The sequence below is a fragment of the Polyergus mexicanus genome, unplaced genomic scaffold (assembly GCF_030449975.1).
Source record: "Polyergus mexicanus isolate NDT 795.1 unplaced genomic scaffold, iyPolMexi1.0 SCAF_19, whole genome shotgun sequence".
NCBI classification, from domain to species: Eukaryota; Metazoa; Arthropoda; class Insecta; order Hymenoptera; family Formicidae; genus Polyergus; species Polyergus mexicanus.
Genome location: NW_027223339.1, coordinates 1,167,743 through 1,195,268, shown reverse-complemented (window position 1 = coordinate 1,195,268; position 27,526 = coordinate 1,167,743). Strand labels below are relative to the sequence as shown.

The window sequence follows — 27,526 nt, the reverse complement described above, 5'->3', positions numbered from 1 at the left end:
TTATTATTATTATTAAGATAATATTCGTGTTGAAATTATTTGATGATAAATAAACATGTTCACAATAAGACTGAGGAACTTGGGAATTTATTGTGAAAAAAAGGATTGACATTTTTCTTGTATAAAATACTAGTTTGTTATTATAACTGCATAGATCAGGATTTTTTAAATAAATCAATTTTTATTCCGATTGTTAGAATAATATCTAATAAGGGGGAGGCGATATAAAAATATATCACCTATATAATATGTGTGTGTGTGTATATCTTAATTATAAAGCAACTCTATATCTTTTGTTCGTAAACTCGAATAAACAATGTTGCAACGAAGTTATTAAAGATGTATGTATATGAAACTATACTTATATGCCTGATGCCGAATGTGTCCACGCTTTTAATCACTGCCGAAAATACGCCACGCCGGCGTCGGTATTCATAAAGGAGCGTGTACCATGTCGTGTCCCCGTTAATCATCAACATATCCCGGGACGTTAATCATGAATATTCAGTGTATGAGGATATGTAATCTTCGAGGAGACATAACAATTTAAGATCCGACATGTTGCGATTGTTTGAGAGGCGTGCACGACGATAGTCACGATCTTTATATTGTCAATTATACATATCTGATAATTAATGATAATTATACATATTGGTAACTAATCGGAAAGATTTTTATGGTAATATTTTGAGATTATTTTTCGGAGACCGCAATAAATCTGGTGGTCCTCGCTAGGAGGAAAACTTTTACGATTAAAAGAAATAATACAATATATTTGTTTCTACGAATTATATATATATATATGAAATTCACAAATCTTAATTTAGCCTGAGAAGATACATTTCTAAAGCATTATCTCCATTTTCACAATACGTCGAAAGTTTTAGACGCTTATCAAGAATCGTTATCAGCAATACGAATCTCGTGTTGTACCTTATTATAGATTATAAATACAATTTGCATTAAATATGATGAGAATGTGAAATTCAGCAGAGATGACGTTATTGGAACACGCCGAGACGTCATTAAAGTTGAATGCACGAGAAATTCAGGACGCTTTATTGCAAAATGCACCTCCTGCATACAGCGCATTTGCAATGTGCATACGTGACAACTTTGCATAATTTTTTATGCTTTTTATTGTCATGCACTTACAGGGCACCGCTTCTTCGTCCGCCATCTTCTCACGGTGTACACTTGAGGTTTTTTTCTTCTTCTTTTTTCTTTCCACGCATGTCGCACAAACTTCATGTGGCAGTTTGTTCTTCGTAGATATAGTAAGATTAAATATATACCTTTCTCGCGCGCGTTAAATTATGCCATGTGAAATAATTATATTGTAAGAACTAATTAAAATTATATTTGTTTATAAATGCAAATATATTTATACAAATAAACAAAAATAAGCGCTCACGAAAATTGAATGAAAGCAGAATAAAATATTTTGCTACATTAATCGAATATAGATCTGAATTAATAGAAATTGAATCAACAAAATTATCGAAGTTTAAATCATTCTCTTGTACGATATAACATGTACATTTCTAATATAGTTATGTGCATATTCTATTTCCATTGCAAATCAACACGATGCATGCATTAAACAGCACGTTGTCATATCACGTTTTATTTTTTATGTTAAATCAAAATATCCTATACAAATGTAATTACATCAATTATTGCCAGAAAAGTATTCTATATAACATAATCGAAATAAATTCAAGATTTAAACTGATATTTTAATAGAATATTTAAATTTAAACTGAAATGTATGTGTTAACAAGAAAAAGAAATGTTCTCTTCGTAAAAATAATTTATTAATTAAAATATTCTAAAATATATCCGCTTAGTTATTCTAGATAGATTCTATTAATAACAATAGAGATAGTATTAGATAAGACGGTTATTGGTTACTTTAATATTATCAATCAATAACATACAATTTTTGATTATTATTTAATAGTTAATTGTATAGCACATATCATTGTTTATTTCCATTAATTTTCTCTGTCATAAAAGTCATTTATTTCGCAATTAAAATGTTTATCAATAATAAATTTGTATAAAATGATCAGTCGTCGATGGATACATTTGAACAATTTATATCGAATCTTTCAATCATGCTCGATCACGTGGATAAATTTTTATATCACATTATTACCTCGAGACATCGTGATATCGCGATCGGTTGCGAGATAGATTATAAAACGAAAAAAATTTAGGAGGAAGAAATTGCGAGTGGACAGTTAATTAAAAACTTAACGGCGCGATCGGTGCCCCCGTTGCGTCGTCGTCGCCGCACTCGAATTGAAGTTTTGCACAGCACGTATTATTTAATGCGGAACTCACGCGAATTGTAACGCCAGCTGTGCCGCTACCGTTGACGCGCAATTTGCCGCGGATTTTACGCGTGAAACTTAAATGCTTCGTACATCGACGCTTTCGCACGTGCTTGCACATTACGCACTCACTCGACCACATTTGTTCACAACGAAAAAAGAATTAATCTTTTTACACACACACACACACACACACACACACACGCACACAATATCTGATTTATATGCGGGAGACTTTCAACATGAATAGAACTTATTTATACATCTGTTCTTTAGATCGAGATATATCATAGATTATGCTTGCCTATTTTTATAGATAATAACATGATTGTTCTTAAAACAGAATTTTTTTCCCAGAAAATATCTTAATGAAAGATTATTAAAAATAGTTGTTAAAATGTAATTATCTTTAAATTTAATTAATTTTTCCACAATAAAAAATTTGATGATACATATTTATTATATTTTTTATCGTATCTCCTATCTAAAAACGGAATATCTATATTTTGACATATATTCTTTATGTCAAATGTGAAAGGTACGTCATAAATTGCGTCACGCGATACGCTGCAACCATAAAGAACCATGATTTATCGCATGGGAGTCGCGGGCGCGTTTGCCCCAATTTCACTAACACCCAAATTCTTCGAGATCGGGCTGTTTCGAGAAGCCGGGCCAAAATCACGAAATGGATATAATTATTTTCGTGCCATGCGGCCGGAAGAGAAGCTGTGAGAGAGTATTAATAATAAAGCGGCGGTGTGCGGGCGCATAAACTCCGTCGCGGGAAAGCAGGTGCAAATTATCCGGTCGATCAGTTGCAGACATTCCGGGATTTTGTGCCAGCAGTTTTGCACCTTGAAAAAAAGCACGACTATTTTTAGCTATCACTATATTTAGTTATGGACACGCTGTCTATAGTTTTTGTAATTTATTAACAGAACGCAACTTGCAAACCGTCCACTGTTTCATTCAATTTTTCAACCGGAAAGAATCACGGTTGTAAATGTCAACACGAATAAACTTGCATTTTCATTGAAATTGTTTGATAAGCAAGTACTCTCAAATTAATACAGAATATTATTTTGCCATGAATTTTGGGCGAAACAGCTGGGCTGTTACAACATGTGCTATGATTTAGAGATTTAGACTGTCAATTTCATCCTTCTATTTTCTTATTTTGGGATAGCATTCTTTATAAAGTATAAAAGAGGAATATAGCCTGATCAAAAATGTTCGATTAATAGTTTTTATTTGTGAAAAAATCAAATATTTTCCATTAAAAAATCTTGTATAAATAAATGTTAAAACATTAATGTTAAAACCATATATATATGATTTAAATATAAGCATAAGAATAATCAATAAAAAAGCTCTGTACGTGACTTTCAATTATTTTAATTTTCTATAATGGCATTAAAGTCAAAAGTGATCGCAAATGGAGTATAAAAATTAACGGATAAATATTATGTGCGTGTATGTATGCGTGCATGCGCCGTGCTTGCATAGGTGCGTGGGTGTGTGTTTAAAGGATATTTTCTGGATAAAAATTTTGTCTAGATCGATCGTCAATATATGGCCAGCGTGAAAAATTGAAAGGCAGCTGTGACAAATCGACATGATAACGGCGAAATGCAAATCACGGGCATCGCATTGTCGACTTTTTTCAATTCTACGAATAGGAAAAGCGGAAACGTTTTCGCAAGAAGTCAATTAGCCGTTTATTCGTAAATCTCTGTACTGAAGCGCGAAAGCAACAAACCAAAGGGTATATAATGTTATATATAAATATTCGTGTGCACTTTACAAATAAAGTTAAAAACAGTTCTACAGCGTATGCCAAATTCTAGCTAATATTTCTTGCAATATTTATAAAATTATACGCCTTTTACAATTTTAAATATTAAATATCTCGATAACTTTATTTATACAATTTAAAGGAACAAAAGCTCTGTTTATAACTCAAAATTTAACTTCAAATTAATACAAAAATCTCACTATATGGAATATACATATGCTAAGTTAATAAATATTGAATATAAACTAATATATACTTTTTTTTTTTTTGTATCTGTATAGTCTTATTTCTCGAAACGAATATTTATCTTTGTGCTATGTAACAAAAAATATTTATTTTTGAAATCCTCAGTTATATACGGATTACGTGCAGACTCTACGTGTAATTCTTAAATAATTTCTCTTTTCTATCTATAAAATTTAAGATGATGTCGCGAGAAAATCTTGCTTATTAAAGTGACATAATAGCATATAATGTCGTTTTTAAATTTATGTTTGCAATGAATTATTTTGATTATTTTTCGATTTTAATCAATATCTTCGTTGCATTGGCAGCAATGCGATAAGAAGACGAGAGAAGTTAGGAGGTATCCGGATTCGGGACTGCTTGAGAATGCACGAACGCTTTCGTAAAGTTTTAGCTGCAAATTTCGACTCGTGCCGATGGCGTGCGCCGGCTTATCGTCACTTTATTGCACTGCAAGTTCTCTCATCGGTGATGTCTTGGAATAAATTTCCTCGAGATAAATAGGAGTTCCAGTTTGTTCGAGATGAGCAAAAGGAGTGGTTAAAGTCTAACGATCCTATAAGATTTTACTTGGCAGAAATTCACGTACCTTTAATGAAGAAATAAGCGAAGATAAAGATGATGACGTTTATGATGTTGAGATCATCTATTAAGGCTGACATAATGAAAACTAGAACACACAGAATCTCCAATTTTCGTTTATAATTTTATTTTATTGAAAATTACGGCTCTATTAAATTAATATGGAAAATGATAGTTAGAAGATAATCTCTCTTTCTCTCTCATAATCCTAAGCATTTTATATTGTTAAGTTAAAATACTCAACGTTTATAAATGAAGATTTCAAAAATTTATATAATTTTAAAACGGAGAAACAACTTTATAAAATTATCTTATTCGTGTATTAAAAAATACACTTTTACTTTATAAAATACATTTTTTTATTTATTACAATTGATTATTCAAGAAATTGAATACATCATGATTTATTAAAGAAATCTTTATTTTCAGCTATATATCCATGTTTTCAGTCTCCTCTAATTTATTTGATCAATTCATCAATGACAAAAGTTAATATTTGGACAAATTCTTGATTCGACTAATGCGTTCTTCATCTAAAATACCAATATCTCATATTTGGCATTGATTTCGATCATACATATAGTTGCCGTGGAAAAATCTAAATATTTTAAAGACAGGAGAGGGAGAGAAAAGGCAACTTTGCGAGAAAATTTAGAACTTAAAATATTATAAGCGCAAGCTTTGCGGAGTTCTCGACTGCATATCGAATACGCGCGAGATTGCCGAGGAAAACTTTCTACCTGGAGTTTCGTTGTCTCTCGCGACGAGATCTTGCCGTTGGAGTTTCATCGTCGATGTCCACGTGTATATTTTCCCCGCGATAAATAAGGTTGACCCATTTAACAGAGGCGACTCTACTGAAGAGGCTGGTGTGCGAGGGGTCAAAGTGCATTGTGTATTCCAACGCAGTGGCGGCGCAGTTTATACAACCGGGTCGCAGCAGCAACATACCAATTAGCCGTTTTGCATGGCGACTCATGCCGAGTACGCGTCCCGTCGTTTTCCGTGTTCGTTCGCGAAAAAACAAGTGCTTGACTACAAAAAAAAAAGTGGCTAGTGACGTGTCCGGATACTCTCACACCGAGCTATCGGAATCCTATTACTTGTAGCATGCGTATCGATCTTCCCGAACTTTGCCGGAGAACAATCTCGCACGTGATATTAATTTTTATATGTTGCATATATGTTTCTTGATGCAGGGTATATATCAATAGGCGTCACGACCTCGTAAGATAAGTATCAAATAGCTTAGGCAAGATATATCAAACTAGTATAAGCTTATATTTTATTTGTTTTGTGGCAGATTAATTCTCACTTTTATTATCAATTACGTAGTATATAAGGAGGAATCTTGCAAGAAATATTTAAAAATTATATGGTATAAGTAATCATACACAATCAACAAATAATTGAGTTTTTTAATTTTTTTTTTTTTTTTCCTATAATTGTAGAATTTTTGCACAAGACCCATATATAATATGTACAATATTAGCAATTTTGCAATCTTAAGCTTAAACCAAAATATATATTGTACAAATAAATATCAGTTTTAAAAATATTTCCATTATCTCTACCGCTATTTCATTTCACGATAAGTATCATAATTCCAATCTACCTTGGGTTAAGTTTCTCGTGCGTATTACTATCGACGCGCTCGAACATCATAGCAGAGGTCTCTGAATGGGATTTTTATTTTTAGTTGTCGCGACCGATTTGACGAACGAAGAAGAAAATGATGGTCGGAAGTGCAGTCGCTTCTCTATGTTTTACGCCCGACAGGTTATCGATCTTTGCATCCCCGTGCGCTAGCTTCAATAAATTGGCTGACAATAATGCGAGAAATCATGGTTTCAATCGTTAGAGTTAAATATTGAGAAAAAAACAAGCCTAAAGTATCGTATATCTTAATAAATAAAGATGCAATAAAATTTTTGTATTTGCTTGCAAAAAAATGCAATTAGGATTCATTAATGTTTTGAGTCAAATATTTTATAGAATAGCTTAAAATAAGAGACAGCCCATCGAAGCTATCTCGATATATTTTATATTGATGAAATATCGTGGAAATCCCAAGATACACAAGGAAATATTTCAAATAAGAATCTTATGATATATAGAAAGCACTTCGCACAACCATGTATTTCAATTTTTTGAAAACATCAAACATGTTAAATTCAAAAAGAGAATACTTGACTTTTTCAAGATTCAGTCGAAATGTCAAGTTTATTTCGAAAAAAAACTTTGATCTTTAAATCCGTTAAGAAGCACATACAGGACATTTCTTTTCGCTTTACTTTTAGTTAACTGCTTTTATTTTTCACTGTCTGACAAATAACCATATTTTATCGGATTATTATTGTAATTAAAAAAAAATATATATCTTTTTGTGAAAATTATAAGTTTCTTATTTAAATACAAACGCTATTTTTCTATCACGGTACGGATACTTATCAGGATAAAGTCTTGTCTTCATCGCTTCATGTATCGAATTGCTGTACCGATCGGGATTTAATCTTTTCGCAAAGTAATTAAAGACTCGTTGCACAAAGTGCACCAGTGTCCGAGAAAGGAATATTCGGTTTCGCATGTTTAACGCGCAAGAAAACCTTGATGCGCGTGCTGTGAAAGCGAATCATTTGGAAGGATATTGCATTACAAGAGGCTCTGTTCATGCAACGCGAGAGATGGGTCGATCCTCGGCGAAGTCTCGATACGTTCGAAAAGAGAGAGAGAGAGGGAGAGAGAGAGAGAGAGCATTGGTAGGCTACGGAATGCAAAACTAGACGATCTAAAATGCATGGAGCCTTCGAACGCCGTTCTAAAATATTTACACTATCGGAGCACAATCCCGGGGCCACTATTCACCGATCGGCTTTCCCGATGCAAAACTCATAGTTAGTAATTATGCAGCGTCGACTCTATCCTTCTATGGTGTAAATATTTCAGAAATTCAAATAGACGATGTTTAGCTTTTTCCTTGTGAAATTTGTGCGATAATTGCCTCTTGTAGTATAGCTGGAATAATTTTTATGATATTATATGTATCGCGCAAACATTTCATCACATACAATTAAAGCTAATCTCAGAAAATCCACGAACAAATTTATCGGGTAAAACGTGTAAATACAGTTGAAAATAATGATTCGCAATTAATTTTATTTTTGAAAAAAGTATGAAAATATTTGATTAATATATTCTTTTTTATTTTTTACATTTTATTAATATAAAACACAAATATTTTTTACATGAGTAATAAATGTAGCGCGATGCATATTATTGTGTGTATGTATATGTATATAAACAGAAAGTATATGTATATAAATACAAAGAGCTTCAACTCTGATATAAAATTCTCTCAGTTTCACTCGAAAACTGAAAGAAATTTAACTGCCTTCGATTTCGATGGTAAATTTCGAAGCTTTTAAGCCTCATGCTTTGGACGGGAACAACATGGACGACCAGATGCTGTTTCTAAATAGCCGTGATGGCGTTCACGTTTTGGCATTCTCGCATGAGAAAACTCTCTTCTCACCGGGAATATTCCCCGCAAAATACATATACCTCGTATTTCGTGTACCGGCACAAATGTATCGCGCGCAGGCTTCGGGATTGGCAAGTCGGGATGCTGCGCGTCCTCCCCAGACGCCCACACGGTGTGCTTATCCGTTTTCTTCTTCCCAAGATAATTTTCACTCTTCCGGTAATGTGATTTAGTCGACCAAAACCACGTTTCCCATGCATATTTATCGGCAAAAAGTTACGGGAGAGAGCTTTATCCGCGCAACGTTTAGTCGCTGAAAATTAGAACAGCTGTGTAGGATTAGGATGCCCAGAAACGCCTTGAGCAAGTAGGGGAGAAACAGCTTTCACAAGCCTCCGGATAATAAAAAATCTTTTTTTTTCTCGATTACAAATGATATAAACGTGTTTCTGTCGTTTATAATCGAAAATGAGAAAATATTTTATTTCCTCGTTGTTGTATTGTGTGATTTTTCTATTCATTCTGTATTGTTCATTATTAGATTTATTAGATTATATAATTAGATTTCAATATATTATTATTTCGCTAGAATTGCTTTATCATATGAAACATCGTACAAATTCATAGAAATTTTCTTCAGTATTTAATTACATTTTACTAGGCATTTAATTACATTTTACAAACGCAATGTTCCTAGAATTTTAAACAATTTCATTTTTTGTATAAAATAAAAAATTTAATATCGACTCAGCTACTCAATATTTAAAGATTTTTACATCAGAAAGTATATATACTTTTAGGATATAAATGCAGATACATATGAGCTATTTATTTTTAAATTGCTGCATAGCCAAATTTGAACATTTATAATTAACTAAAGTTTAAGATAACTAATTTTAACCAAATATTATTCTTTTGTGCTTTTTGCCATTAGACAAATTTTGTCGTTATATAACTTTTATAAATATATATATATATATATACTACATTTTCATATATACAAATTAATTAAGAGAACAATTTATTTAAATAATTTTGATTTCTCAGACTTTCCCAAAATTATAAATACGACGCTAACCTAGTTTGCTCTATATCTTTGGCAAAAGTTTTTATGCGACATGATGCTATCGCTGCGAGCATTTCGCCGCGGTACCCCGTTAGCCGCTTGCGAACGTAAAAGTTTGCTCGAAAACAGCGAGGCCAAGATATAAATGTCGCCACGAAACGAAGAAGCTGCATTCGTATCGGCGATCGTGTTTTCGCGAGGAAATTGTAAAATGCAAATGGCCGAGAATTTTAATCCGCGAGAACCAGCGCGGGAACAACATCCATAAGCCTCCGCTTGTCACAGAGAAATAGTGAAAATGCGACGTAACAGTGAAAATGGTACGGTGAAAATAAACTTACGAAGTAGGTTCGAATAAAAGTGTGTAAAACTTTTTTCGTCACTTTTAAATATCTTTTTTTTTTTTTTTTTTTTTCGTTTTGTGCTTTGAATTATATTTCTAAAATGTTATACTCTCTTTTCTCTTTCATTTAAAGAAAATGAAGATGGAAATTGCAAATGATTGAATCGATATAAATTGAAATACGCACACGTGACGACCGTATGAGAAAACCTATGTACTACTCTTCCGCGCCAAACAAAATAGTCTTCATGTTACTCTTGGGGGGAGATTTGCTTAAGGGCAACGACGTAAAGTATTCCGGCTCCTCTTTTTCGTTGAAGCCAACGGGAAACAACGCGGACGGTATAAAATTCGCGCGCGGTCGTTAAATATTTATGAGATCTGGTTCTCTATTTTTTCCCTTCTCTTTTTTTCCGACCATACCCGAGCCGAAACTTTACAGTGGCAGCGTGGGTATTTGTCCGTGCCCGTCCGGCACAGCATCCGGACCGACGGGTCATCTGTTATAAAAATGGCGCTACGTTATAACAGGGAGGATGAGGACGCGAGGGAGTGTGCCCTCGTCTCTGTTTTTGCTGTCGACGCGCGACGATTTCGTCGAGTGATGAACGCGCTCTTTACTTCGCGCGACCTCCATCCATACGACAGAAACGATTCACTAATTATGGCCGCCGATTATCTCGTTATTTCGTTGCTTCTCCGATAACGACGTGGCGATAACAAAGTGATCGCGGAATGAAATTGATATTGACGCGCAACAAGATTACTAATCTATTCTGAACATCGCTGAATCGCGGAGATCGAATGAATAGTTAATCTTATTGTTAGTTAATTGCAATTCGCAGCCTCTTCGATTCTATCTCGCTTGCTACCGTGCTCTTTCTCTTTCTCCTCTTTTCTCATGCTCTTTCTCAAGAGTATCGGGCTGCCTGCTTAATTTTATATTCCGGGCAGAAAGATTTCAGTAATAGCGGCACCCCCTCATCAGAGCATACTTCACTTAATGGGTTGCTGACTTGGTAATTGCCAGTAGAGTACCACGTAATTTAGTCGTCCGTAACAAAGAGAGGAGAATATATTACCCCCTTTAAGTTAGGCCCTGCCCTTGAGTTTAATGGAAATGCGAGTAAGAAAAATAAGTGCACCCCTTAATAGCGCGCGCTAAAAAAGGAGGTAATGGTTGTTTGCCTATGAATACAAATGCACCGAATATCGCGCGTGCACCTCGCATTTTCTCGTATGAAAGTCCAAATCGCAGTAGCGTAACCATATGTATGTATAACCGCTGCGCGGATCTTTTCTACCGCGAAGGAATCTTCTCAGACAGAATCTCTTAAACAATAAGAGACGAAAAGAAAGAAAAAGGAAAATACACATGCATTGTAGATGTTTAATCGCTTGTATTATATAAAAATTTATTTATGAGAATCTGAAATCGAAAAATATGTTGTAATAAATGTCGCAAAATTTTGGTCAAAATTCCGTCGCTTTTGGAGATGATCGTTTAATGATTTTTAAATAACTCTCTTAGAAGTTTCTCTAAAGAGTTTTCTAAAGTAAGATTTAAATAACTCTCTTTTAATATAGAACGTGAAAAATTTATAAAATTAATTTTCATATAATATGTATTTGAACATTCATTCTTTGATCGATTAAAAATCTATTTCTTTTATGAACAATTTTAAAGAATTTAGCTTTACTCAAGAATAAGCTTTAGATAGAGTGATAGCTAATAATGCAATCTTGTCTTTGATTTAACTCTAAGTAAATCTCATTTTAATAGAGTTTTTATTTTACGATAAATTAACAAAATATTTAATGTTGAGATTAAAAAATTGAGAATAGAATTTGTTGAAATAAATTTTTATTTAATTTTACTGCGGAATAATTTTGAGATGTAAAATGATATAAAAGTTCCTTCGAAGGGTATTTATTTCCCCTGAACATTAATCCATATTTCTAGTTACATAGTTATGTAAATTCATGTGTTGATAATATGAAAAGTATTCTTGCAAGCATTACAGAATTTGTAACGATTTTTATATCTCCGAAGGCTTTTTTATCCCTCGTACTCAATCTATAAACTTATCAAATATTCGCGAATGAGCGAATATGCAATCCGAAAATATATATATTCAAAATAATTAATATAAATATAAGTTATATTTCCGAAATTTGACGAAACTTCAAAAACTAAACGTGCAGAAAAATAATTTTTCTCGTGCTCTTTAGATTTTACTTGTCTCTCGATGTGCTCGAAATAGTTATCTTTTTTTATATTAATCTAGCTCGATGTACTTTAATAAGTTAATATATATGTACCTTGCGCAATTATCGCACAAAAATTTCACAACTCTGTATCAAAACACTCGCGCATTCTTCATGCGACTCGCAGCGTTTCAGGGTGGTTGATTAAACGGAGATTTCTCGCGCTTTCGATACGGCAAATACTATGGGTCTACATACCGATAAAGCAATAAATGGTAATTAAATCCAGCATAGGAATTACGTTACGCGATTCGTAATTGGATCGCGTTGAACGTGGAATTTCTCGTGAAGATAACGCGATGCAACAAGAAAAGTACAATGTAACGAGTACGGAGTTGTTGTAATAATATAAGATTCTGTTTTATATTATCTAAATTGTCGACAAGCGAATTATTTACATAGAAATTGTTTAAAAATGCAGAAGATAGTTTTGAAAATTTTGATATAAATTAATTAAAAATTTTTATAAAAATCAACATTACTAGTTTTTATTTAATTTTTTTTGTTAGCGGTTGCAGCAAATTGTTTTTTCGATCATTAAGGATATATGGGAGACCTCTTAAAATCAGAACATTAATTCTATTCTCCAATTCTTGTTCCTGTGAAAAAAATTAAGAAATAATTAAATAATATTATTAGATAATATGTGTGATATAATATATTATATGATAAGTTTATTATATCGCGCATAGATCGGGTCTTTTCTTTTTAAATATTCGCGCGCCGTATTTAAGGATAAGTATTATACTTTCCGTATCTGAATTATTTAGAGAACATGTCTAATCATAATTTTTTTGAATAGTTAATTATTTGTGTGATGAACATATGTGCAAGAATTTGCATGGCATGGCAGAGATATAAATATGGCACTGAAATTCAATATTGTGTCGAGCTATGCTATTAATTGCAAATGAATTTTTAAGTGACGGTAAGGACAGAAGAATTAATCTCATTTCGCAAACATATTAATTTTTTTTACACATTTTCTCTCTCTCTCTCTCTCTCTCTCTCCCGCTTTATTTCTTTCCATTTTTCTGTCTCTCTCTCTTTTCCGCTCTTAGAATATATTAACATTTAATCACGCATTAATGCATACGTGCATGTATGTAATTTACATTTCAAATTTAGCGTACATTTACGACACACTCGCAACGCCCTTATTGTGTTCATTGATAACTTTTTTAGTATCGTCATGTTCTTTGCGAATGTCGCGCTGTGAAATTTAATTAGCGTTTAACATCCTCCATGACGTTTTCGCTAAATAAGAAAATGGAGATGTATCTTTTTTTTAATACGAATATTTACATAAAATGTGAATATTTGGAATGATACGACACATCGAAACATCAAACTGGAAATTCCATACTACAGCAAAACTGTACACGAATTATTTCTCATTTTTAAAGCTTTCATATATAGGATATTCCAGATTCAATGAAACTTCATAATTTTATAGAATGCAGAAAAGTTCCTATAAACATATGTCCGGAAACGCTTCGTTAAAAAGTTATAGTTAATAAACTCTATGTATGTAATTAGTTATGATCAAAATTTAATAAGAACATTTTTATGTTTCCATTTGCAACGTTTGCAACTACGAATGTAGTTTTTATACCATCGAAAGGTGGTCTTCTCAAGTTTCTGTTTTTTTCGTTGCTTATTTTCTTTTAAACATCTTATCAGAATTAAATGAAATTGGTGTAATTTAGAGTTTGTCATTTAATAGCCCATCAGATTAATTTCGTTATTTTCTTCAAATAGATGAAGGGTTTTGAAGTTATTTTTAAAAATCATCAAAAAAAACGTGATTTTTAACAAAGCGTTTCCGGACCTGTATCGTTGTACATTATTGTATAATATTCATATATTATTGAAAAAATTTTAAAACAAAGGTGATTATAAAATATAATTTATATTTTTCAAATTTCTAAATTAGTAACATATATATTGTATCAGGATTTTATTGCCATTTTATCGGCAACTTTCAGTTTTGCATTGCATCTATGTCAGAATTTAATCATAATAAATATACACGTATACAATGGTAATTATTAATTCATGAATCTATCTGATTACTAGTTTATTGATAATTAGTATTTGCATAATATTTTTATTTTAACATAGTTAACGGGACATTTTATTTTTATTTTAATTTATTTATAGTCGGATTTTTTTTGTTTCTATTTTAAAGTTTGCGAATACTTTGTCTCAAACATTTTTAGAGGATTTAAATAATATTTAAACTGCATATTTATAGTTCTTAATTGGATTCTTTGTAATAATCCTTTGTAATAAAATAAATATGATTTGTGACATGAGACACACGATTAGGCAATGGAACACATAGTATTCTCGTTACTCGAACAATGTCCTGTTGAATGGTTACTGGTACGATGTAGCACTCATTCTTGTAACGTTGTTAAATTAACACGGATTGAAATGCTTGTAATGTAACGCTATCATACTTTAAACCGTTTCAATTTGTATCATTTAGCCTATATTCAATTAATTGAATGCTCTTTTTCTAAGAGCAATTTAAATTTTCGAGTATTTAATTCACAATACCATATCAAGATCCTTACTCTAACTCATATAAAAAAAAATTAATATTTTGAATTATAATTATTATGTTTCTTAACTGACACAAGCCTAGATATTTTCAATATATTCTTGAATATATTTAAGTTGCGTGCATTAAATGCGGTAATTTGATTTTCATGTACATTCTCATTCGTTTTTATAATGCGTTCATACATATTACAACAAAAGCTTTAGCTCTTATTAATCTCGATTATATTCTGTTGCATATTGTGTGTAAATATCAAGGCAATTTTTAGAAAGTGAGAGATAATAATTTTCTCATAAATTTATCGCGTATTTTCAATCGACCCCCAAACTCGGCGGCGGAGGTGCATTTATTGTGTGTAATATCGCGCGTACACTGCGACGAACCCGCTGCATCATTCAGGAAGCGCTTCGCTTCCTTATTTACGGAGGAGGAGGCGGCACCGTGTGACGCATATTCCATGCAAAGTCATTTTCACGGAGGCTTAACGCGTATTTCATGTTTTGTCGTAACGACGAGTAAGCCCTCCCATACTGCTATAGTACAGTCGCGCTTTCGACTGTTCATTCCGCGTAATCCGGGTCTGACTGGACGAGAAATATAGCGCTCCTCTTGAAAAGCGCAATGAATAACATCGCTCGCGGTTTCAGCTGGCCTCGTTTAGCATTTCGGCCGATCTGCATGCGGCCTATCGTTGTAAAAGGGACCGGAGACAGATGTAATAATTTTTTAACATTAATTGTTTTTTAACGTTATATATAAATGCAGCTACCTCTAAATAAAAATAATATTTTATCATACTTTAAGCATTTGACGTAAAACAAACGCGATATTCTGGTTTACCGTTGCAATTTTGATTGCATTTATGCAAAAATACGTCCATACGTAAAATATATATATATATATATTTAATTTAATAATACTAAATGGTTATATATTTGTGAGACATACGTGTATATATCACAAATATATAATCATTTAGTGCGCTCGCGCACGTATGTGTTTTTGGGATATGAAAAATTGTAATCTACACTATATTATAAAGAGGTAAAGTTCGTTTGTTCCATTGTTCGGGCTAATTTCAGAAACTACTGAACCGATTTAAAAAATTTTTTCGAATAGTTGAGATCTTCGTGAGTAACATAGGCTATATATTATCGCGCTGCAACGTCTAGGAGCCGAGCAGTAAAGAAGAACGTACATGAAGACAGAAAAAAATATACGTCGTTCGTATTTTATATTCTAATTTAATGTAAAAAATATACAACCGATTTTGATGAAACCTTCATCAGTACGTTTCTAGAAATGGGAGTTTTCAAGGATATGAATCATAATTGACCCATAGTTGCTCATCCACAAATCCGCAACCACATACCGAGTGCGCGAGGAAAAAACATCAGCTATTTATTTATAAAATCTCAAAATTAGAAAGCGGACAGATCCGCTTATGAATATAATTTTAAGATGATAGTCTACTCGTATATATATATATATATATATATATATATATATATCTCTTTCCGCGAAACTCACAGATTCTATAAGCTACACAATTTGTTCGGCTTCTGGAAATTAACTAAGAAACTCTTATTGTTAGACTCTCTTATGGCAGTCTTTGTGATCACTTGGCCACAAGAAAGCGCAAGTAAATTTTAGATAATTATAATGTCCCACCTCTTTCAATTATAAACTTACCGCCTTAATCCTCGCTTATGTCCGTAAGTCCCACTTCAACTTCTATATGCCATCTGGAAAACACGGAAATCAAGTATTACATGTAGATTAAATTTTGTTAACGCATCGACTTTAGTTCTGATAACCCATAGCAAAGCTCTTCGAGTTATATGCTTCTTGAACTAACATCAGTTAAAGCAGAAATTTATCTCTTGTAAAGCCAAAAATGTAAATCTCTTTTGTAAAATTATTTCGGATTCTCGGAAACAAAATTTGTATTTTTCAATTTAAATAAGTTGGATATAGAATCCATTATGCAATTTTATTATAATATCTCTCTCTCTCTCTCTCTCTCTCTCTCTATCTCTCTTTCTCTCTATATATATTAGAGTGAACAAAGACGCCAGAATAAACAAATTTTGAAAAAGTATTTATTATTTTATATATATATATATAACACAAATAAGACTATATTAATACACATATATTCGTAAATATAGAAATATTGCAAAATAATAGGATCTTTAAAAATATATACATTATTATATACATATATCTGCTTCGTATATATTTATCCTCTACGAATTTTTATACTTTTCAAAGATTATTAAAGAACGTGCGAGAAAATTCGATAATCCGCCAATTGAGCCAAGCGTTAATACCAGCATATAAAATAGCTTCAGGATAATCGCACGTTATCGCATTGCGACGGAAGTATTTTCCGCAAGATTACCTTCGGAAATTTTAGGAAACCGACTGCCGCGGTGCTTTCAAAGAGTGCATCCACAATGTCGATATACGCTGCTTTTGGATGCAAGAATTCTCGCTTGAATGCACAATTTAGTATATAGCCAGTGAGGACGAATGGAAGCGTACTTTAGGCAGCCGTATTCGCATCCTCTGATATCGATCATATACAACAGGAATCGGTAGATGATTATGATAATTTTAGAAACGATATTAAGTACGGGTTGCATGTACGAAAAAAATACATTTGCGCGCAATACATTTTATTAGTTTACTACGCAAAATATTTTTTACAAAAAATTTGTTTATATATATATATATATGTATAAATATCATAAATTAATATGCAGTCCTTTTTATATTGTCAATTTTTTTTAACTCTGATTAATCCCAAAAATGTACAGCAAAGCGATTACTTATACATTACTTTATATGTACATCTAGAAACAAAATAATGCCAGTTATCTAAATTGTAGAAAATTTTTAAATATTATTTTGTCTTTTTTTTCCGTAATTCTTTAATTTGTTCTTTGCTTTATATCATCGTTAAGGTTTGATAGAATTTTTTCGCACTATCGAATTATATTTCCTTTATCAGCGTCATTGGAGTTTTATTATTCGTCAAAATTGAAAATGCTGTTTATAGATTATTTTTACAGACGTTAACAAATGTGCTGATTTGAATCGGTTACAACATCTTATTAAAATTATATTATCAGAATTAGAATATTAAAATATTATACGGCTATATTTATCAGCTGATAATCGAGTAATAATAATTGATTAAATGAATCATTGAAAATTAGAAATTATTACACAACGATAATATAATAATTATCCGAACATCACAGTGTGACTCAGATTCACCGCAAAGCCGATCGTGGCTTTTATCAATTTGTTCATGTTAATAGTGACAGATAAATTACACGAATAAACCAAAATTAATTTAACAGAAATTCGATTAAATAATATAACTTGCTAGTATTATATACGATTACTCCAACTTTCTCTCTCTCTCTCTCTCTCTCTCTCTCTCGATGACATTTGCGACATAAGATATCGATAACTCGTTTTTCCAGTGATGCGTATTCTATTGTTTTTTTTTATATCTGCGAATGTTTGTTTTATAATATCGTTACGATAACAAATAAATTGTATTACATCGCGCACGTTATTTGCACGAAACATAACGAAAAACATTCGTAATATTGTTACATTTGTTGTCTCCCGTCGTGGAAAAGCAGCAACTCATATGCACTGCTTTTTAATTTCACCCGCTTCACTGTGTCGACGCTTTTAGTTTACCTTTTATTCATTGAGTAAATAACTACGATACGAGTATAACGTATGATCAAAGGATGCGCTCACGCATGCACATCACGTACACGCGTAAACATTATAACCCCTTGCCTGGAGTAATATCGAGATCTGGCGGTTTTTGCTTCGGCATTATTGACTACATTTCTCCGCCAGTTGTCTCGTTTCTCTCGTTTAACGAGAGCTGTGCGAGCTTTCAAAGATGCGCTGGGAGTATACGAACTCCTTTGTAAGGATCTTTCATACGATGGAAACTGAGAAATGTATGCATTTCGGTATACTCGTGTAGATCGAACGTTAGCGTAAATATGAATTTAATATCGTCAGAATTCGGCCAAGATCACGAAAATGTATTCCCCTTCTGTCCTTTTTGCCTTGAAAATTCTTCTCTACCTTCAAATTGTTAGTAATTTGTTAATTTTTTAAGTATTGATTCGACATTATGGCTTTCAATATTTTCATAAATCGACATTTTTATTAGAATATTCGCGATTATATATAAACATAATCGAGTATAGTAAAAAAAAATGAAAACGTATAACTTTAATCACAAATTGGAGTAATATATTGCGATGAGACGAAGAAAGAATAATAAAGAAAAAGTTTAGGAAAAATATAAATATATAAATATATGTAATATATAAAAATATGTTTATATAATGTAGCAACTATTTCTTTTTAGGAGGGGCTTTTATTTTCAATTATTTTATAAAAAAAGAGATACAGACTATTTTAAAAATGGTCTTACTTTCTATTAAAGTCAATTTTCTATTTTCTCAACTGCGATCTTTTTTTTCTACATTTATTCCATGTAGAAGCTGTCAAATATAACAGATTAATTAAACCTTTTTGGCAATGTCATTCGAATGTGTTAATATATATTAAAATTTTGTATGTTATATTTTATTAAAATAATGTACTCAGAAGTATGATTGAATATAGATGCAACACGAACAAAGAACATATATACATATACATATATACATACGCATACACAGAATGTTGAAAAAAAAGATGTGTCAAATTTTAACGGTATGTAGTACTCGTGAGAACAAATCGAAAAGTCTTAATAAACAATACTCCAAAAATCATTTATTTTCAAGTTATATAAAGCATTTTCTGTTATTAAATAAATTTAATCTACAGCAGATGTTCGAGTGTCCTCCATTCGTTTCAACGCACAATTCGGCACGCTTTCTCATTGAAAATCGAACATGTGCAAAAATTTCACATTTATTTCGTATTTGATGCTATTTGATGATAATCGATGCAATGATAATAGATGGTCATTCACCGGCGTTCATGGATAAACTGATACATAATTTAAAATTGTCAACAACGTCGACGATATTCATTATTTGTCAACCTTAGAATGTCATGAAAAACGAATGTACGAGCGGTTGCATGTAAATACGTTTACAATGCATTCTTGTGAAACAAACGGAGAATACATCGAATGCTTTATAACTCGGAAATAAATGATTTTTGGAATATTGTTTACTAAGACTTTTCGATTTGTTTTCACGAGTACTACATACTGTTAAAATTTGGTTCCATCTTTTTTGAACACCTTGTAAACGCACAGAAATTGAAAAATTAAATAGCTGATTTGAAATTCTCCGCGAGCATTGAATTATTAAGTACCTGACGAATTAAATGGAAAGGAAAGAACGTCGTGCCATGATTCGTCTTCGACGGTATTATCAATCTTATCCGATCCGTGAAAATGTAAATGTAAGTAACCGCGTCGCGCGTGCGTTGAAATCGAAAGAGAATCAATTCGACACGAAATAACAGTGGCCGTATTTTGTCACATCTAGTCCATCTGCGTTTTCTCAATTTTCTTCCTTTAACTGTAAAGTATTAAAATTGGAAAGCGAGGAACCATGTGGATCGTATCTTGTCGAAGACAAAGAATCCCAGCTATACCGAATAATCACGATTGCACGTTTGTTCGCATTTTTTTATTTTATCCTATCAAACGGACTATCTGTGGCCATAAAGCGTATATTTTGTATTTAATTCTATAGAACATTCCAAAAAACAGGATAAAGAAAGAAAATAATAATACAACAAAAGTATATTCTCTATCAAATTAAGATAATGTGTTTTTCAGCAGAAATTTTATCTAGCTATCATTATTTGTAAATTTTTATTATTAAGCTGTATACATTAGAAAATAAAGAAGTATAATATTTTAGTATAATAAAACAATTTATAAAAAAAATATATTTTTATTTTTGACATACTATTTATTTGTTATTAATGATGCATTGGATAATAATGTTACATTTAATAGCATTTATTGAACAAAGAGTTGAGAGATTTTATATTGTGATATACTTGTATATATGTTCTTATACAAATTAAATTCTATTCAAAGCACGTATGTGTACGCAATTCGCTAAAAAATATATGTGCTTTGTACATGCTTCTCACAATGCAGAAAGTTACAGAAAAGCCATGTATTTGTTGCAATCAATATACCATTATTCTTGTTGGTTATCCCCTCGGGAAAATTTATTGATAAACAATAGCAACCGTTGGTTGCGGCGGCGTTGATCCGCGAACACTATTGCCGGAGCGCATCGTCCCGATCAACGACCAAGCCGATTTTCAAAGCATCCGTGCGAATTCAGTATTGCTTAAAATTGGCAAAAAATAGAGAACACTTTACTCGTACGCGCAGACCTTTAAGCGTATTTCGTTAATCCGTTCATCTGCCAATCCTCGCGCGCGAAATAACCGGCCGTTGACGATCCCGCGCTTTTAAAACACATTGTTCAAATTTATCGAGACATATCGTAAATTTTTTCTTTTTTCTTTTTTTTTTTTTTTTTTCTTTTTTTCTCTATAAAGCACCGAGAAACAGCGAGCTTGCATATGAAAGAAACATATAGAATCTGAATTATGCATAAAGAGAAGAAAATAGCTTTCACATTACGTGAAATTTTTAATTGATTATATATACTTTTAATTGGAAATGATAGAAAGAATTTTTTTCGCTTACCACTTGAAAAGTTTATATTTTTGTGGATATCGATTTTTTTTTATCCCACAAATCTGTACTTTTTATAAAACAGAAGAGATAAATGCAAATATATATATATATATATATATATATATCCAAAGGATATAGTCATGCACATCTTCTTTTTTAATAAAAAAATGCTTAAGTAGTCTCTTTCATATTTTGTATAAATTATTTTCATTATTTTACATACAAACTTCTATTCGTATAAATTTTTTTATATATTTATATCTGTGTTTATTTTAAAAGCTTCTTTGTATATTTTTACTAAAAGGAAGATATCTGTGTGTTATATTCTTCTATTTTTGCAAAAATATTTTTCACTTTTCCTTTTTGCAAGTGAGACGATATTTTGCGAAAAATTGCACAAAATTCCGTCGGGTACGAGTGAAACGTGGCGAAATGAAGAGATGATTCAGAATACGTCGAATAATTGGCACTGCGGTATAGCTCGTTCATTCGTACCGCGTTTCTTCGTTTCTATTCCCTTTTTTTTTTTTTTTTTTGCTGTTCTTTCTCCGCGTCATTGGACGGAGTGCGAACCAGGCAGGTAGAAATAAATGCGACGATCGCGCGGAATAAATGTTTCACAAATCACACTCATCCCCGTTCCCTCGCGTTTTCAACGATGGCAAACTCGCTATTCCGTATTTCTTCTATTTTATAGGGAAGTAACTATAGAAGTAAAATTTTGGAAGAGGAGAAACAAACGGACGAGAACATAAGATCAATTTATAATCTTGTTTTTGAAAGCTTCACAGATATTGCTGATTATATATTAGTAGAATCTTATATATATATATAATATAAACATAATGAACATCGCGAAAGAGAATTTTCTATTTTATTTCTAATTTTCTAATTTTTTTATTATTGTTCTAGTCGCATAAAAAATAGTCATCCTACAGAGTAGTACTTTGGAAATAGAAAAGATCTAGAGAAATTCACGTCCGTTGCTGTGAAACGAAGAACGATTGCCGATTACCGTGGTGGCATCCTGTCTATTTCTTATCTTACCTCGCTATCCTCGAAAGTATCCTCGAGTGTCTTCTCCCTTTCCAAAATTCAATGCGCTTTCAAATCTTCTTCTGTTACCAGCAACAATGCATGTCACATCCTGACAGAATTACGGCGATTGGTCTTCTCGAAGAAGAATCCATACGTTATCTCTAAACGTAGTATGCTGAAAACTTTGACATAATTATCAATAATTGTGTCAATAATGGATACATTATACTCGCCCAATTATTAATATAATTCTGTCACCGACTACGACCGTGATAATCGATATGCTGCTATATATGGTATAAATAAAATCTTGAGAATAATATATATGTGATGAAATTGACTCGATTGATTTTTTATATTATTAAATGAATCATTACTTAAGCTATATATAAGAGAATTATCCATAGTTGCTTAAAAATTGTTGAAGATTAGTTATCGAATAAAGTTCTTTTACGGTGAATATATCATCCTATTAATTAGAATTTGTGAAAAGTAATGACATTTTTATTAAAATATAAAAGGAGTGATTTGTATATCGAAAAATTTTATCTATATGTCATATTTTCAGATAAACAGCAAACTTATTTTGCGAAATTATATTCGATATGGTAATATGATAGAGGTACCATTATTTTCTATATATCTTGTTGGAAAATATATTCCAACGTATTTATTATTTCTCAAGCTGCGCCTTCATTTCGCAATGTATTTTATTGTATCGGAATATAATGATGTTATCGATTCTCCTCGAGAAACTTTTTCCGTAGGGGCAAATTATCATAAAATTTGTAGCTGTGTCAATGGAGCATTGCGTATTTGATTAAAGAAATTTGATTTTCTGAAAGAAAGAGATATTTTCTGGTGGAAGAGAAAGGAAACACATGTGAATTTTAAATAATACATATATTTAAAAAAAAAAAAAAAAAAGGATATGTAAAATATATATATATATATATTAATATTATTCGCGATAATTACATTTTTATTAATTACATTAATATACGTACGCTGTATTTATTTTTAATAATAATAATAATATAGCACACATTAATGTATAGCATTTATTAATTTTATTCTGACATAAATAATGTGCATAAATATCGAAACATCACAAATCAAGGGGAAAGAAATTGAATCATCTTTCCAAAGACACAAAAAAAGTAAAAAAATAAAAAAATAAAAAAAGACATTACATAATAATTTTTTTTATTGTTCTAACTTGAAATCAATATTCTCAACAATCTCATAATATATTTTTAATATATTGTCTTTCAAATGCATTCAGCTTTTTTTAGAGGTGACTTAGAAATCAACTCACGCGACTAGAAATTTTACAATGCTGTGGAAAGATCGCAAAACAAATGGGCTTGAAACGAAGGAAAAATTGGGTGATGTTATCGAGTAATTATAAAATATCATAAAATTCGATAATGATTCGGTAATCAAATTCTGAAAATTTATAGTGACTCGTCACACATTTCTCTCTGTAAACGAGAAACGCTTGAATTTTACGACGACCCGACTTTACGGGCGTGGCTTATTGGTTACGCATATTCCCGCCGAGAATCGCCGAGAAAAATTATGTAATCTAATCTTTTTTATGCATTCTATATTTCTGCCGTAAAGCCCGCGGAATACCAGACCTATGCCATTTAAAGTACGTGCAGAACGAAGTACATGAGCGTATCGCTCGTTACTTGATACATTCTTTCGATTGCATGATGCATCATGCGTATCTTATTCCGCCGAGGTTGCATTAGACTGTGTGCTGCGATAAAAATGGGAATGGTTGGTAGTAAAGCATATTTGCGAACGGATCGGCGAGAGTCAGAATTTTGTATTTATTGGGTCAGTATTCTTCTCGTCAATAAATTCTTCGTCGATAAAAATATCGGATAGATCAGGAAACATAATACAATCGAAGAGGAGATAATTTTTCATGCAAAAATAAGTCGTTTCTTCTATGATCCATCTCTTATTATAATACATAAATCGTCAGTTTTTTAAAAATATATATACAAAGAAAGTATATATACACGCGTATATTTATATTAAATATTTATTTTATTTACACATATTTAAACCGATAATATCAAGTGGTTCATAAGTAATGTCATTCTTTAATATCAATTTTATAATGTCACTTCTGAATGATAAAAAACAAATATTTTATATTAATTATTTTTTATTATTATTTATATCTATAACTATATATATATATATATATATATACAATTTAACTATTAATTTTTTAATTTTTTTTTTTTTTAAATTAATTGATTTTAAAAACTGTTTCAACCGTTATACAGAAACCGGCATTACATATGTATAAACATGATATATTCAAGAAAATATTGATGATAAATTTGACATATTTATTTCATAAATAATCTTATCAAAAAGCTGTCACGAATAATAGAAGTATTTTATTATATTTGTTGATGTGTTTTCACAGAGTAGAATATTTTTATGCTGAGAGATTGACTGCAATAGCACAGAAAATGAGGTTCGACTTGTGAACAATAAAGATCTTTATTCCGTCGACACAAAAGTTTGCAGTATTGTGTTGCATAATGTTGCAAATATGCAAAAGACTGCAAGTCTTAATATTGAACCAAGCATACTTGTTGAAGTTAACTTCTCTTTAAGCTCGTCGATTGTAAAGTTTTTCTTGCCGTTTTATCGCAATGAAAATTGCGAATTTCTAACAGATGCTGTCGCTATAGATTGTATTAATTAGATGGCATATAATAGAGAATAATATCTTTAAATTATACTGAAAGGCTCCTTTCAATTTTCTCTTCTCGTTTGCTTTCTATATACATAGTGCCCTATTTCTTTCAATAAAATATTATAACTTGATAATTCTGTCATAATGGAAATATAATTATATTATGTCTTGCATGTTCTGCTCTTTGTAATGTTGCATCTGCAAATTCTACCGACAAAAATAAAAACTATAAGTACAGTTGATCACGATCTGTTGCAAAATATACTGATCAAATCTATTATCAAATTTATGGCTATTAATATTTCATTCGTTACCTCTTACTATATGCAGGTAACTCATTATTGAAACATACTTTTTTTTAGTTTTAAAATATGTGCACAGGCGCGTACACATAAAAGTTGAAATATGTAATTCTTTTAATATATATTTTTAATATATTAAAAATATAACTAGATATTGAACAAATTCTTATCGTAAGTAGTTTTCGTTTGATATGTTTAGACATACATCATACCTCTAGTATACCAAACGAGAACTCGGTCGAAAATAAGTTTTCTCTTTTCTCTACTGTCGCTACATAGTTTGTATAAAATCAATCTTCGATAACTTACCATTATAATGATTTATCATTGCCAAAATTTACTGTGTTTTACCAGAAGTCAAATTATAATCTACCGCTGTTATAAAACATATATTTCTACATAAATATATCAATAAGATATTATATTATAATGATATATGTGGTATTCTGTAAAAAATCTGCAAGGATTTAAACAGTATAACAAATTTAGGTGCCTAGGTTTTATACTTCTCAATAAATTCTATAAATGTTTAAAATTTAATTTGATAAATAAAAAGTGACGTACGTCAAAAAAATATTCTGTCAAATCTATTAGAATTTTTGAAAGATGAATTAAATAAGTTTAATGAACATTCAGCAAATAATTGTGATTTTGTATTTATATATTGGTGAGGAGTGATTATTAAAACAACGTACATTCCTGAAACTGCCTGAAAATGAAAAATTTAATTTTTTTATAATCTGTTACTTTAAATTTTCATTTCATTATTGTATCTCTAATTATATACATTATATCCGCGATTTAACTTTAGATATTTTTATTTCATTAGTTAACAAATTAAATTTCTTAAGATGAGTGTAACATTTATTTATAATGAAATAAAAAATATAATTTCATAACTTGTTTATATTCCGGGAATTTAATTTACTGTGGAAAATGGCTAGATTTTTCACAACCTGTAATCTAGAAACTAATTGATGCTCTAATATTTTTATTAAGGAAAAATTAGCTTTAAATTGGTCAAAGAATTGGATAGAACAGAAAATTTAATTGATAAAAATAACAAGATGTTTATGTTATATTTTCCGCTAAAAGTACAAGTTCTTGTATACATATTATGAGGAAAAAGGATTTAATAGTTAAAGGCCATAGACCTTACCTTATACGAACGATCGATGGTACATCCCTTCCATAGGACATCCGCGAACCAACATCAGCTTTGCAGACTTTTCGGAGTCGGCGCGATGGTGCGATCCCCTTGAGGCGCCCTCATCGGATGAACCGTCCTTCATCAAACCCATCAGAACCCCACAAAGCCTGTTCGTACTCAGCAGCAAGTAAACGCACGCAGTTAACAATTTTCGCGAAGACGCGCGAGCTCGCTTCGTCGAGTGTGACGTGTATCGCTTTTCGCCGACCGCTTTATTCCTTGTGGTCATCGCTTAACACCGGCATCTTTAACATAATCGATATTGAAGGTGAGAGCTCGACTTTGATTCGTTCTTTTCTTTTTCGCCTGACTGTCCGAAAATGCTCGACCCTCAAAAAACCCTTGACGTTTTGTGCAAAATCGACTCAATAAATGCTCGACATAGCATGTTTATACTAATAGAGTTCCTTTGAATCTTTGCAATGTTCTTGCGTATAAATGTGTTATAATAAAACGAATTTATTTATATATACAAATTGTTCGACCATATGCGAATTAATCGAAATTAAGAAATTTATACGGTACCGGAAGATTTGTAGTATAATTTTATATATGATGCAAGAAACATACATATGTATTTTTTAAAAGAGATGGAAAAATTTTTAAAGTTTTGTTACAATCGAAAGTATATTATTTAAATTATCAATTACAAAAATAATGATGATAATCAGTATAATTAACAGTATAATAACTGTTTACTTGTTAAAAATAGCAACTTATCATTATAACTAATAATTATTTACTAAAAATAATAACTCTGAATGACATTATTATGTTACGATGAAAATGGTTGTTTTATATATTTATAGTAATTTTT

At 31.3% G+C, this 27,526-nt stretch overlaps 2 protein-coding genes across 3 annotated transcripts in view; one reads left to right on the top strand and one right to left on the bottom strand.

Annotated features, from left to right (window-relative positions):
* LOC138941621 (uncharacterized) overlaps positions 1–22,612 on the bottom strand; it is a 255,219-nt gene extending 232,607 nt beyond the window's left edge. Inside the window, exons 1-2 of the mRNA XM_070311452.1 lie at positions 22,476–22,612; positions 16,385–16,437 (exon numbers count right to left, since the gene is read on the bottom strand). The gene's annotated coding sequence lies outside the window, so the exon portion shown is untranslated. The remainder of the gene's footprint in view (positions 1–16,384; positions 16,438–22,475) is intronic.
* Positions 1–27,526, top strand: part of Drat (Death resistor Adh domain containing target) — a 111,792-nt gene that overhangs the window by 65,316 nt on the left and 18,950 nt on the right. Inside the window, exon 1 of one of the 2 annotated variants that reach the window (XM_070311458.1) lies at positions 26,783–26,977. The exons of the other annotated variant lie outside the window; for it this stretch is intronic. The gene's annotated coding sequence lies outside the window, so the exon portion shown is untranslated. Of the gene's footprint in view, positions 1–26,782; positions 26,978–27,526 lie in introns of those variants that run through there. 2 annotated transcript variants of the gene reach the window in all.